At 35.8% G+C, this 15,291-nt stretch overlaps 1 protein-coding gene across 2 annotated transcripts in view; it reads left to right on the top strand.

Moving 5' to 3' along the window:
* NECTIN3 (nectin cell adhesion molecule 3) overlaps positions 1-15,291 on the top strand; it is a 127,837-nt gene that overhangs the window by 91,289 nt on the left and 21,257 nt on the right. The gene's annotated exons all lie outside the window — the stretch shown is intronic.

Raw genomic sequence — 15,291 nt, 5'->3', positions numbered from 1 at the left:
TAATATGCTCTACTTGGCAAAGTTTAAATCATCAGAATATTTGATTACTTTTATTCTTACCTTTAGATTTTTTGTTTTGTTTATTTATTTTCCTCTATCAACCATGTATCCTGTTGGTGCCCTAACTCTAAATTGGGGTTTTATTATCTGTAGGAGTGTTCTATAATATTTTATTCCTAAAATATACCCTGTATCTTCAACTTGAATAAGACAAATAATTTGCCCATCAATTACTAGTAATTTATTTAGCATGGTAGAAAAACTCCAAGGGAATATATCTGTTAAGATATTTTTGGTTTCTGTTTCTTTGTTGACCATGTAGTCAGTGTACTGCCCCAGTATGGGGCAGGGAGTAGAATTCCCTGACAGTTGCACCCATAGACAATGGCACCAGCTTTGTTATCTTACACACGTCCAGTATCCTAGGGGTGAATACATGCCATCTTTTCTGATCTTGTTTCCACATAAAGAATGTAGCCTCACATTTCTTTTTGGAAATAATTGAACTTAACAACTAGTGTGAAAGTGAACAAAATGTTTAGCTATAGCTATTAACATCTACAAGAAGATAGCTGTCGTCCTCTCTCCACAAAGCTGGCAAATGTCCAAAGGATTTCTAGGTTCAATTTTGGGAACGTTGTTAATAAATTTTAGGACAATTTTAATTGCATATATTCTTATTCTTCTCTATAAAATCAATTGATTTTATAACTTGTTATTAAATAATTTCAAATTAAATATTTATAAAAGCTTGTGAATTGGAAAAAATCATTTGGCTCAGATCAGGTATCCTGGGTTTTAGTAAAAATATGATTGCTATAAACATAGACACTGCTAAATAAAGACAAAAGGAAGACTTTTTTGTTGTTTGTTTGTTTGTTTTCTAATTTGAGCTGGCTAAGGTAAAAACTTCAGGTTTTAATATCCCTGAAGTCAGAGAAGGCTTCCTGGATGGATCGATTTTAGACTTAGGAGTTTTTGAAGCATGTGATAAAATTGTTGGTTAGAGTAATTTCACTTGTAGTAAATTGGATAATCAAAAGCATAAACTGGGGTGGAAATGAAGAGTTCTCTGTTAAAGTAATGGACATTTTAGAAATAAAATTGATGGAAGAGCACCTGCCATGGTTAACAACATTGAGCTCTGGGAATCAGAGACCATTTAAGAATATTGTGACTTTGTCCTCATCTATAAAATTAAGAAGATGAAAACATAATTCTTTATTTTCCTCTGCTAGCTGTAAAACATTCTATAAAATATTACTAATGGAAGACTAGTAACTATCATTCTGTCTAGGAGAGTCAGAACTTGTGTTAACTCAGAACTTAATACTATAAAGCTTTTAAGAAAAATTTAGACTAAACTCATTATCATCAGCAATATAATTTATGACTCATGCATTATGTCATATCTTTACTGTATGTCTGATTTAATTAATATTGTGATATCAGAATATAAATCACATATAAACTGGTTTTTGGTTACTAAGAAATAAATATGTAAGTGTGTAATTACTATCTAATTAGTTTCATGCCAGGATAGCATGTTGAAATAATAAATGTCTCCTAATGTTCCACTTTACTAGACAACATGTCAACTTCAAACTAATTCCTACTTGAAGCCATTAACCCTCAGCCTCAGAAGTAGGCCTAGTGACCTAACAAGCCAGGCCATGCTCCCAAATGTTCTATCTATCTGTGCTTTTCTATTAGTAAGAAACCACAACAGGAAGCAGTTTCTCACTACCCACATTTGTCTGCCCTGCTTAACCATTGCTTTTGTGTAATAGTGCCAAATTCATCCCTGACAATTTTTTGTTCTAAATATGTTAGTCAGGAGAAGGAGGCCTGATATTGTGAATAGTTCCTTGAGTGAGAATATTTCTGTATTGCTGAGATAATGCATGAAGGTACGCGTAAGTATACTATACAATAAAAAGGTAATATGCAAAATAACCATCACTCCAACACACAAGATGGCTGCCCTCATGTGGTCAAAGATGGCTGCTCCCATGTGGATACAAGATGGCCACCACAAGATGGCCAGCAGGAGAGGGCAGTTATGGGCAATCAGGCCAGCAGGGGAGGGCAATTGGGAGGGACCAGGCCTGCAGGGGAAGGCAGTTAGGGGTTACTGGACCAGCAGAGGAGAAAAGTTGCAGGGGATCAGGCCTGAAGGGGATGGCAGTTGGGGGGGACCAGGCCTTCAGGGAGGGCAGTTGGGGGCAACCAGGCTAGCAGAGTAGGACAGTTAAGGGTGACCAGGCCTGCATGGTAGGGCAGTTAAGGGTGACCAGGCTGGCAGGGCAGGGCAGTTAGGGGTGACAAAGCTGGCAAGGAAGGGAAATTAGGGGTGACTGGCCAGCAGGGGAGAGAAGTTAGGGGTGACCAGGCTGGCGGGGGGGGGAGGGGGCAGTTGGGCATCCATAAGGCTGGTATGGGAGTGGTTAGGGGGTGATCAAGCTGGCAGGCAGAAACAGTTATGGGCAATCAGTCAGGCAGGCAAGCAGGCAGTTGGGAGCCAGCAGTCCTGGATTATGAGAGGGATGTCCCAGATTGGAGAGGGTGTTGGCTGGCCTGAGGGACACACACACCCTGCATCCTCCATGCATGAATTTTGTGCATGGGGCCACTAGTGAGGGAAATAAAAAGGAATGTCTTGCATGTAGTCAAAAAGTAAATAAAAACTATCACCAGATTGTCAGGATTTTTTATAATAATTCTATAAAGGTGAAATTTAATTTAGGAAACAGATACTAACTCATGACATTAAAATGTATTTTAACTTCTTACTATGTTGTATTTTCTTAATATTATTTATTTAATACTTAAGTATATTCTTGGTACCAAAAAAATCAAGTACTACAGAAATTTATAAAGTAAACTGTGAAAGTCCTCCTTTATTTATCCATCCCCTAATATATTATTTTCTTCCTCAGAGATTACCAGTGTGATCTCAGACTTCTCCAACAAATTTACTTTCATGTATATATCATTTATATTTAAATCTACAAATATTTTTTTTTTAATATAAATGTAGTCATAGAATACATATATTGTAGTTCTAGAAATTGTTTTTCCCATTCTGTTACAGATCATTGTTTTTCAGAGTGGCCAATGTTACCACCTTTATTAGATCCTTTGGGTTATTGAAAATGAAGATATTTTTAAGACAATTTCAGGCTTACTAAATCAGAATCTCTGGGCTGGAGGCAGTGCAGTTTGCCTAGCACATCAGGTGAATTTTAAAGCACCTTCAAGCTTGAGATATATTGCTACCTCTGTATCCATTTTAATGGCTGAGGAAGTATTCCATCATGTTGACATACCACAAATTACCTACCTATTTTCCTAGGTCGTTTCCAATATTTTTTTACAACTATAATTGTTGCAGTAAGGATGCTTCTATATACTTTATAATACACATGTATTCATAAAATATATGCAAAGAGTTGGTATAATTTTTTTTAACATGTAAATAGGTGCCATAGTGCTGGCCAAACTAGCTATATCAATTTATATTTCTACTAGAGGCCTGGTGCACAAATTCATGCACAGGTAGGGTCCCTAGGCCTGGTAGGCTATCAGGACCGATCAGGGTCAGGCCAATCGGGGCTGGACTGATCAGGGCCTGCCAGCTTAGGGGAGGGATGGGAAGAGGGACCACAGAAGGTTGGCGGGCTGGGGAGAGGGACTGTGGGAGGTTGGCTGACCATAGGAGGTTGGCTGTGGGAGTGCAGTGACCACCAGGAGTTAGCTCCTGGGTTGAGCGTCTGCCCCCCTGATGGTCAGTGCGCATCATAGCGATTGTTCGACTGATTGTTCTAGTCATTAGGTCATAAGGATTGCTTAGGCTTTTATATAGAGAGATAAATAGTGCAGTAGTCCCCCTTATCCATAGTTTCTGTTACCCAGGGTAAGCACATTTCAAAAATATTTAATAGAAAATTCCAGAAATAAACAATTCATAAATTTTAAATAGTGTGTCTTTCTGAGTGTGGTAATGAAACCTCATCCTCCTCCCCGCCTTCACCTGGGACATGAATTATTTCTTTGTCCAATGTATCAACTCTGTATAAGCAACTCCCCCTTTAGTCACTTGGTAGCCACCTCAGTTATCAGATCAGCTGATGTATCACAGTGCTTACGTTCAACTAGCTCTTATTGTACTTAATAATTTCTATATGTTGTTATAATTATTTTATTATTAGTTATTGTTGTTAATATCTTACTGTGCATAATTTATAAAATAAACTTTATCATAGATATGCATGTATAGGAAAAATATATAGTATGTATAACTTGTGGAACTATCCGTGGTTTCAGGCATCCACTGGATATGGGGGTCTTTGAACATATGCCCAATGGAAAAGGGGGGGATTATGTATCTTAAAACCTCTTTCCCTCTCTAATAGTATCCCCCATGATAATGGGGGAAATGGGTTTTATGTATACTAAAATTAATTTCCCTCTCTAATATTGTTTAGTAGAACTTTTTTATTTTGCAAGTCATTTAAAAGCTGTGTAGATTACTTGATGAAGCTTTATAATTGATTGCCTATTTGTTGTTCTGTAACCTACCTATTTGCTAAATTTGGGTCCTCAAAATTTAAAAGTATAAAGTGACCCTAAGGCCCAAAATATGAGAACTACTGCTATAGACTGTAAGCAATGCTTGACACAATGTAGGTATCTAATAAACATTTTCGAATGACTCGGTGGAAGAAAGAATCAATCCCCTATTTATATTCTCTTTAGTCTATGACCTGTGAAAATTTCTATAGTGCTTATTCTAAAATATTCTTATCCCAGAGTCTACATTTCAGTATATTTAAGGTTATTATGTTAATATTATGTATCAAATATGAATATATCTTGTATGAAAAATAGAACAAGAGACTCTATACAAATATTCCAAAATGATGACAATAACTATCTTTGTATTAGATTTTTAAGTGAATATCATGTTTTATATTTTTCTGTAGTTTTTGAGTTTTGTACAGTGGTTTTTCTCTCCTCTGTCAGTGGCTTTTTAGCATAGGATAATACAGATCTCTTGAGAACCTGAATTACTGGATTGAAATGTTTAATCAGTCAGACTGGAGTTATGTCAGTAGTTAGCACAATTTATTGTCTGGAAAAAATATGACCCCCCGCTAATAATTCACTGTCATATATCACATTCCTTAGTACATTTTTGTAAATGTTCATGGTGGATTCTTATGAAGGAAGAATTTTACTTATTTTACTTCGAGTAGATAATACATAAAAAAACAATATGAAAGAGTAGTCTAATGTATAACTCTCATTTCCATTCCTATTTACCCTACGCAAACCACCTCCTACAGAAAAATCACTTTCTTATTGGTCTTAATATTGTCTGTTTAAACATAGACAAGGGAACACACATATACACACACACATTTTATCTTACACAAAGTTAATGTTCTATGAGCAAGAAAGTTTGGATGAAATAGTGGTATAAGAACTAACTAGAGGCCCAGTGCATAAACATTGTGCACTCAGCAGGGGAGGGGGGGGGGCAGCAGTCCCCCCAGCCCAGCCTGCACCCTCTCTCAGTCCAGGAGCCCTTGGGAGGTTGTTTGACTGCAATAGAGAAGGAAGAGGCTCCCCCACTGCCACTGCACTTACCAGCCATGAGCCCAGCTTCTGGCTGAGTGGAGCACCCCTGTGGAAGCACATTGACCACCAGGAGGCAGGTCCTGCATTGAGCATCTGCCCCTTGGTGGTCAGTGTGTGTCATAGCAATTGGTCGTTCCACCATTTGGTTGATTTGCATATTAGTCTTTTATTATATAGGATAAAATTGAAATAGTATATTAAAATGAAAGATGCAACATTTGAAGTATAAAGGATTGATATTTTTACTAAATCAAAGCTCTGACTAATCATCTATAAAAATAAAATCGTAATACATTTATTAGGCCAGATGTCCTTCCAGATGTCCTTCCAGGACAAAGCCAGGGCTGCAGCCGTGGGATCGAGGCAGTTGCAGCGGCTGCAAAGGCCTACTCTTGCACGAATTTCATGCATCAGGCCTCTAGTATATGATAGAAGCCCAACGACCAAAACAACAGAACAACCAGAATAATCAGAGACTAGAATGACCACCCAGCCGGGCCTACTCACCAGTGGGATCCCCAACCCCATCCAAGGCCCCCATCAGCACAGACCGGCTGGCCCCCACCTGTGCACCAAACCTCTATTCCTATATAACAAAAGGGTAATATGCAAATTGACCCTAATGGTGGAACAACCAGAACAGCTGCTCAACCAGTCACAATGAGATGCACTGACTGCCTCTCGTTCCCTTTCCTTGGCCAGCAGACTCCCATTGCCTGATGGTGAATGGGGAACTGGAGTGGGTGGTAGTGGGGAGTGGGGTTGGTGAGCGGGTAGAGCAGCCCACTTCTCTTCCCTTTCCTCAGCCATCAGGCTCTGATTGTCCAATGGCGAACAAGGAACTGGGAGTGGATGGTGGCAGGGGGCGGGGCTGGCTGCAGGCAGCTGGGAAAGTTGGCCCTGATTACGCACTAGGCCTAGGGACCATACCCACACATGAATTTTGTGGGCCAGGCCTCTAGTCTGTAGATATAAAAGCCAAGCAACCAGAATGCTGGAATGACCAGAATGACCAGTCGCTATGATGTGCACTGCAGCCGGCCAACCAGCTCAATCATGGGGTGACCCCTCCCCCCAGCTGGCCCCTGCCAGATTGGGGAAGGGGCTGGCAGACCAATCTCTTGTGGCCCCTCCACCTGGCCTCCAATTGGCCTCCTTCACCACTGGCCAGCTTCTCCCCACAGCCCCACCCCTGATTGCACCCCCTATACCCTGATTGGGGGCAGGGCTGACTGGCCAACTGCCCCCAGCTTCTCCCCCCAGCTGGTCCCACCACCAATTGGCCTCCCTATCCCAGTAGGATTGGAGCTGGCCGGCCAACCTCCCACAACTCCTCCCCTCCCCCCTGCCATCCCGGCCCAACTGGCCCCCATTGGGGAGGGCCGGCCAGACCTCACCCATGCACGAATTGGTGTAGTGGGCCTCCAGTCATTTATAAATAAAATAAGCCTTCTCTATAAGATTAATAAATTACCATTGTTACACTCTCTAGTCTAGAGCAATGCCTGAAACCTAGTGAACTCTATATATTTGATGTTATTATTAATATTGTTAAATTTAAAAAGTATGTAATTCTCAATAAAAATGTTGAAGAGAGCAAGCAGTGAAATCATTATAGTAGAATAATAAAACTAATACTACTTTGACTCATGTAAACTCAGCCTCTATTTCTTTTGTAAGTTATTAATACTTTTATATTAATAATTTTATATAAGCTTAGTAGTGCTTAATATGAAATAAAAATGTATGGAGTCTATATTTTTTATTCATAGACCTGTTTTGTTTTATTTTTCACTGTCATTCATTTATCAAACATTTCTTGAATGCTTAATATGTTCCAGTACTGGATATAAGAAGACAGCTGTCTATAAACCAGGAAGAGGGCCCTCACCAAAAGCCAAAATCTTAGACCAATAGGAGGCTTGTACTTCCTAGCCTTCAGAACTATTAGAAATAAATTTGTTTTTTAAGCCACCCAGTCCATGGCAATTTTTTATAGCAGCCCTAACAGTAAAGACATTTTGGATACAAGTCCTTTATCAGATAGGTGATTTGGAAATATTTTTCCATTCTTTTGCTTGTCATTCTTTTAATAGTGATTTTTGAAGGTCAGAAGTTCTTAATTTTGAAGAAGTACAATTTATATGATGAAAATGAAATGCCATGCTTTATTTCTCAAATGGGGAATTAATACTTTTCTATTAGTTGCTATTAATAGAGTTAATATCTTTTTATGATACATTATTTCATTTTTCCTGTGTAAATTTTATCAATAAGGAAATTTAGTGAATTCAAAGACAGTGGTAGTTTAAGAACTTTAAACAAATTCTTTCAGTTTCTATATGTTCAGGAGATAGAAAGAGTATGAGTAATTCTCATCTCACCTGAAAAATGGGAATTAGAACGAGTTGGCCTCTAATAGTGTTTTGTGATGATCCATGGCACTGAAGTAGCCAGTATCTCTCTATAGGTTCTATTTATATCTGTATAGCCACAGTAATTAGCACAGAGAAGAAGGTTAATAAAAAAAAATTAAATAAGGACATAAGAGAATTGTATGAAGGAAAATTATTTTAGAATTATTTAGAATTATATGAATTATTTAGAATAAATTAAAATTATTCTTATTTTCAATAGAATCAAATGTGATCTAATAATCTTGTTATAATTAAGAAGATTGTGATCCAATGAATTTGATTTGCTGAAAATTGTAGAAATATTCAAAGTTTATTTTAGACTTACTGTAAATATATAAATCAACACTATTCTTGGGAAGCTATAAGTGGTAATTTCTAGACAACAAAACTTCTTATTTGTATTGCATTTCAGTGTTTTTAATGGTATCAACAACATTAGTGCATTAATCATGGGATTTTCAGAAAGGACTTGAAATCCACTGACCTCAATTCTCATTGCTACCTGTTTCTGATTTGTGGCTCAAGTGCCTGTGTGGAGGAATTAGAACTATCTTAAGAAAGGAAAACAAAAACATGAAACTAAGTTATGCAATAGTTCCTTCACAGCTATTTCTCAAACTGATTGAATTACTTTATGGGGATTAAATGATCTAAAATAGCTAGCTTCTTCTTGTCCCCAATACTCAATACCAAAAAGAGAAAGTAGATGACTAAAATAAAAGAATTAAATGTTGGCTTTTTAAGATGTTCTGAGCATTCACACCTTTTTGTAAGACTTTAGTATAATTCCTCCTGGTGCTATCTATGCTAAAACATCCCATTTTCTTTATTTGCTTTGAATCCTTAGCACTGTTATAATAACTGATTCATTATAAAAATTACGTACTATTTTTACTTTTACATGTGTATTTGTGGTTCTCCTGTTTTTCAATTTTTTTTATTATAAGCTTTTTAGAAGTGGAAACCATGACTATTACTGCCTTTGTAAACTTTCTTGATATTTAATAAGCTGCTGCTATTCAGAAATTGCTGTTGAGATTCAGTTATAGTGAAATTATTTATAAAATCATAGTTCCTCAAGCTTGTTGAGGGTAATTGCAGAAATTTGGGGCGAGGGGGGGAAGACGGGGAGGACATCAGACATTGTCACCTCCTCCTGCATGTGTAACATTTAGGAAATTTATTTTAAACAGCTTGGAAATTATATTGCCAGCCCATCATTGTCTTTGAACAAGATGGTGTAATAAAGTACCAGTCTATAATATAATTTCCAAAGAATTATCACTAGCAACTAATAATAACTGGAAACAAACCTTAATTTTTTTTTTTTTAACATTACCACCAAAATATTTTTTTTATAAGCCATGTTAAAGACTGAAACATTAACTCAGATGTAATGCTAAACTTTGGGGAAGAAAACTTTTAATGGCTCAATGCTACTTGGGAATTCATGCAATAAGATATTATTATAACCATTAATTTACTTAAATTATGTTTTTTGCCTTGATTTTTAAAGAATTAAATTCAGACTATTCATACTTGAGATGCAATCAGAACATTAAGTTTTGAGTGGTTTATTTGAGACCTGTGTTAAGTTCACACTGCCATCAGGGAAGTAGAAGTCTTAATTACAGGTGACTCTTGGTTGACTTATAAGTAATAGAAGTAAAAGAACTATTGAAGTTTAATACAATCAGCTAAGTACAATGACATTTCCTCCCAAATTTATGAGGATTCTAGTAATTTTCTTTATTTAAAAGCACTCATGATTTTATGTTTGGGGAGTGATTTCTTTTTAAGTACAGAGAAGTCTGGACAGAGAGCTGAGTTATTGTAAATTTTCAGAACAAAGCAACTAAAGTGTTTTCAGAGAATGGATTTATTCATTATTTGAACATTGTTTCACATAAGCATATCAATCTAATTTAACTCTAAATTTTGTTACTTAGTCTTGATTTTAGTCCTGGTAGATTGTCTGTATGTGTTCTTTGTTGTTTTTCTTTTTCTTATCAAGTTCTTTTGATATGTTAAAAACAAACTAAAATGAATGATAAAGGCCACATGTGGACTTAGGAGAGAAAGATGTAAATGTTATATTATTTAAGATAAATGTTACCCATACACCTAAACTTAGAGCATTCATTCATTCATTTAGTGAATTGTAGTGATTTATTTTTTCCTTTTTTTTATTATTTGAAGGATTACAATAGTAGTACATATGTCTCCTTTTTTCCCCTTTGACCTCCCCCCAGCTTCCCCTAGCCCCCTGCATATGCCTTCACCTCCCCTCTCACCCCCGTGTCTTGTATCCATTGGTTATGTTTATATGCATGCATACAGGTCCTTCAGTTGATCTCTTACAGCCCGTCCCCCAACCTCCCTTGCCTTCCCGCTATAGTTTGAGAGTCTGTTCAATGGTTCTTTCTCTCTATAACTATTTTTCCCAATTTCTTTTCTTTGAAAAGTCTTGCAACTGCAAACTAGAAATAAACATATAATAACAAAAAACGTTTCAGTCCCAATTTCAGTGTCCAACAGTTCTGAGACCCAGTTTCAATGTCAGATACCCTGTTTCCCAGAAAATAAGACAGTGTCTTATATTATTTTTTTCTCCCAAAGATGTGCTAGGTCTTATTTTCAGGGGAAGTCTTATTTTTCCATGCGCTAGGTCTTATTTTTGGAGGATGTCTTATTTTGGGGGAAACACGGTAGTTCCATGTACATGTGTGATTTATTTTTAAACTCCTTTTAAGTTAATTCACTATGGAGTCCTTGGTCAAATTGATCTGAGCTAAAAGGAGAGTTACTTTGGATATTTACCTTCATGTTGTAATGTATGTAATGCCAATGAGGCCTCATGTCTGTCACAGTGCCTCACATAATAATAGAGTTTATTAGAGATAATAATTAAGTAATATCTGTTACTACCACCTGTTAACATGACGGGGAGACTATCTCAGGTTATTGATTAATATCAGAATCGTCCTCATGTGTTGGCATAGCAGTCTTATATTTATAATTTCAAGGATGAGTTACCCTTAGTCCTGATTTCACACCGTTGTACCCTAGTGTCAGTATGTATATAAGTGCATTTACCCCTCATTTTGAGATTGCTGTTTCTCTAAAAGACATTCCTAGCCCTCACTCTTATCCCTATGCCTTTTCTTCAATTCTGACCATTCTAGTAATTAAATGACTCCTATATCTTAACCTCTAAAAAAATTTCCTAAGCTGATTAGAATATCTAATTTAGATTCTAATGTACCAATGTGAACTATAGTTAAAGTATTTGTTATGTAGTCAGTTTCCAAAGTATAATTGGAGATGGAGATCTTATTTGAAGGGCAGCCTGAGTTCTAATACTATGTAATTAGTATTTTACTTCAATTCTCTTTCATGTAGTGATGGAGTACCTAGGAAAGCGTGTAAGGTATTTTTAGAAAGAGCTAGAAAACAGGTAATTGATCACTTCATTTAAAACAAAGTTCATTTGATGACAGATTTACTGAATACTTAATATAATTTTGGTTATTTTAGAATCTATTCAGATGTGTTAAATGAAATGAAATTAGAATAAATATTTTCATTAAAATAAAATTTTATATTTGAAACCTCTTAAATATGAGGAAAGCATGTTTGAATGTACTAATTTAAATGTTTCTAAGGGTTTATTGGCTTAAAAAACAACAATAAAGCAGAGGCCATAATTTTTTTGAATGCTACAAGTTATAAATCAGCGAGAAATACTCAGTTAATTTCAAGATGCTTACTGGTTTAGAAATTTTTAAACTACCAAAAATTAAGAAATTTAAAAAAAAATCATTATATAGAAAACAACAAAAGAAAAGGTTTGTTATCCTTGGATGAGTTACCCTTAGTCATTTGATCTAGAGCCACAAAATTATTTCATTTTCTTACATGAGTATGGGAATCTTTCTCCCAATCTGCCTTGGCAACTTCTCAGATGAGTTTCCATAGTTACCAAGCTACCATAGGACAAATGTTCTGTTCCTAGGATAAGAGTAGACACAGTTACCACTCTCTTTCCCCAGAGACATGCTTTCAGCACCAGTTAAGTTTGATTATGGCAAGATCCCATGTTTATTTTGTTGATTCTTTGACACATATTCTCAAACCAAGATGTTTGTCTCCTCAGTTCTATATACAGCAATTTCCCTTTGTTTGATTTACTGAACTATGTGTAATTAGGAATGTGTGCTAGGCAAGCAGTTGACTCAGTGATTTAGTTTAATATGTTGCTTGCTATTGGGGACTCGGATTCTGAGAAGAAATAAGCCCCAAAGTGCTGTATGTATTTCCTTAGGGGTGTAAATTAAAAAGGCGATCATATAATTCAGATTAAGAAGCATTTTGTCTTTGAGGAATTCTTTAAACCCACTATTTGGAGGCAACAATGTATGTGGAATGGTACTTCAGTTTGAATCACGGTGCTACCTTACAAATATTTTTCAGAAATCAGTAGGCCTATGGAAATCATTGCTGTACATATTTACAAAGATGTCACAATTCACATTCCTTACTTTGCGTGGTGACAAATACCAACACATGTGTAACACATTCAGGATCATCTCTTACAATGAATTCTTTTAGGCCTACTTGTGTTTCAGAATACCCAGCTAGAGTTCATTTAGCCCTTCTATGATGACATGACTGCTTATCCATAATTTCCTATTGTTCCACTGATTTGGGGAGTATTCTTTTTCTTTGTAGTTTTAGAAAACAGAGCCAGGTCCAGAAAGTGAAGGTCATAGGAACATAGATTTGAATACTCAATAGAAAAAAAAGATGTTTTCTTAGGTTTCACATATAAGTGAGATCATGTGACACTTGTCTTTCTCTGACTGTCTTATTCACTTAGCATAATACTCTCCAGGTCTAAAGTAAACTGAGGAACAAAATATTGAAGCATTCAACAGAGTAACGTATTTCAGAGGGAAGAGGGTGGGAGGGGAAAGAGATTAACCAAAGAATTTATATGCATAACCCATAGACACAGACAATAGAGCAGTGAAGACTGAGGGAGAGGGTGGGAGCAGGGTAGAGGGAGTCAATGGGGGAAAAAGGAGGTGGATCTGTTATACTTTCAACTATAAAGATAAGTTAAAAAATAAAAACATTTATTTTCATTTAAAGGATGTTTCCAATAATTAGGTCTGTCTGATAATGAGGCTGATGCGTAAAACAGTAGTGCATAGTTCCTAATGGCCTTGTTTGAAGGACTTGGCCACCTTAGTTGTATGTTATCGGAATCATTTCTGCACTTGGAGTAATAATGTTGAATTTTAAGTCCCCTTCTCATCCTGTTCCTTGAGTCTTTTTCTCTGAAGAAAATGATATGGGTGGTAGAATGCAAAATACCATTGGTGTTACTTAGGAGCTAGTGTTCTCTATAGATAATCTTAATGTGACTCTGAATGTAATATTTACAGAAAGAACATAATTTAGAGGTATCTGACTCTATAATCTCTTAATTGAATTTCATTTCAAGATGTTACCCTTTATGCATATTATTGTCTTCATAAAAATCAAAAATTACTTCAAATTTTTTTACTGTGTTTTGAAGAAGAAAAATATTTTCTTATTAAAATGCAAATTAATCATTTTTATGGCTAGTTTACCATTATGACTTTTCTCACATAAATACCAAAACTTAAACTACACTTTGAATGATATCCTTGCAGTAGCTTTAACTACAGTGCCTATTAGATGAGATATAAACTTGCTAACCAAAATATTACATGCACATAAGTAACTTTGGAAGAATAAGAATTGTTAAAGGTCTTTAAAAGGAAATACTCAACTTTTTAATAATTCCTGTCTTAAATTCTTTGATACTTTACAGAAGATAATAATCTCAATTTCAAATGTTTGGTGGGCAGTAATTATTTAGGCCATCATTCGTATTTATTAAAAGAAATGCCATGTAAATGTATTTGTTTGAAACATTTTAAATGCCTTATTACTGATATCTGTGTTCCCAAGGTAGCTTTACTTTTAAGCAAAATTTAAGAAATTACAGGCTATATTCAAGAAAGGGTAGTTTGGCCTGGTGTGGCTCAGTAGTTGAGTGGCGACCCAAGAGGTTGCTGGTTCTATTCTGGGTCAGGACACATGCCGGAATGTGGGCTCTCTCCCTGGTGGAGGGCGTGCAGGAGACAGCCAATGAATGATTCTCTCTCATCATTGATGTTTCTTTTTTTTAATTCTTTATTTTTTAATCATCATTGATGTTTCTATCTCTCTCTTCAATTAAAATATATTAAAAGAAAAAGAAAGGTACAAATTTGAAAATTTTATATGGTTACATCTTGCAGAGATGTGAATAACATATAAACCTGGAAACCATGTGTGCCTGTGTATATACACACACCAAACTAATTGTACTACAACACAAAATGAGATGTAAAAGGTAAAAAATAATAAATTTAAGTTTGTTAAGTTAAAAGTGTTTGAGCTATGAAAGATACCATTAAGAGAACAACAGGCTGGGAGAAAATATTTACAATACATAAATCAGACAAAGGGATTGGATTCAGACTAAATAAAGAAGTCTTACTACTCAATAACAGGAAAACAGCAATTCAATTTTTAAACAATGAACAGAATTTTTTAAAATATATTTTTTTATTGATTTCAAAGAGGAAAGGAGAGAAACATCAGTGATGAGAGAGATTATTAATCAGCTGCCTCCTGCATGCCCCACATTGGGGATAGAGTGTGCAACCTGTGCATGTGCCCTCACCAGGAATTGAACCATGACCTCCAGGTTCATAGATTGACACTAAATCACTAAGCCATACCAGCGGGTATGGACAGAAAAATTTTAAAGACTTTTCATTAAGGAAGATATGCTATTGGCTAATTAGCACATGAAAAGGTGCTCAAAGAAAAAAGATACTCAGCATTTCATTAGTCCTGAAGTAAATACAAATTAAACCGCAATAAAGTGCTACTATATACCCATTAGGTTACTAAGATTAAAAAAGGCTGATTTAATAAGTGTTGCTATTATAATTAATAATAACTTCAATATACCTTTCATAAGTCTACTTTTGTATTTAGTTTCTATAAAAGCAGTTTGTACTAGGTTAGTTTTAGTTATTATTTTCTGTCATTCTGTTTCAAAATACAGAATAATTAGAAGTAGAAGCATCAAAATTGTTTTCAGAGAGTAATCTCTCGCCCTCTTCCCCATTATGCTTTTAAAGTT

Source organism: Pipistrellus hanaki, assembly GCF_964339955.1.
Source record: "Pipistrellus hanaki genome assembly, chromosome: 2".
Taxonomy (NCBI): domain Eukaryota; kingdom Metazoa; phylum Chordata; class Mammalia; order Chiroptera; family Vespertilionidae; genus Pipistrellus; species Pipistrellus hanaki.
Note: the sequence above shows the minus strand (reverse complement) of the source record. Positions and strands in the feature narration are given on the sequence as shown.